The following is a 602-nucleotide window of genomic DNA, read 5'->3' on the forward strand; positions in this document are numbered from 1 at the left end:
AACAGGTAAAATAGAATAAATAACAAGACCCTAATACACTGAATCAAATGAGAAAATAAAAACTGTGATAGATGTGACCTTTGGAGAAATGTTCAATTTTGTTTGTCTCTGCTTGGAAATAATACAATGTACCTAACAGGAGGTAAGAGCCAGGCAGCAGCAATGTCACTGTTCCTGTTACTACCTTAATGTGGAATGCAAGTTTTCTAACAGATCCAATATATTTTAATAGATTGCTTGTTTTCTTTGAGGATTCATAGAGTTTTTGTATGTGGGATCACAAATTAGTGTATCCTTCCACTCCCTGTTTTATAGCTCATCACTGTCTAGTGTTGCTATAATGTGTGAATGTGTCTATAGTTTTTTCCACGGGATTCCTGAGCCTTTAGGGTGCTGATGAGCTGGTTTTATACTTTGTTTCTTCTTATTTAGATCAAAAGGATGACTTGTACATGGGTGAGCCCCTTGCAATACACTTAATGTGCTTCCAAACAGTGCCGGGTGACAAATATTGGTTTTATTCCACTGTGAGTCTCTGTGTTCAATATGTAGGAATTTTCCAGAGTCTTTACTACAGACCTTATACCCCGCCTTCCCCCCCC

The sequence above is a fragment of the Antrostomus carolinensis genome, unplaced genomic scaffold (genome assembly GCF_000700745.2).
Source record: "Antrostomus carolinensis isolate BGI_N321 unplaced genomic scaffold, ASM70074v2 scaffold3007, whole genome shotgun sequence".
NCBI classification, from domain to species: Eukaryota; Metazoa; Chordata; class Aves; order Caprimulgiformes; family Caprimulgidae; genus Antrostomus; species Antrostomus carolinensis.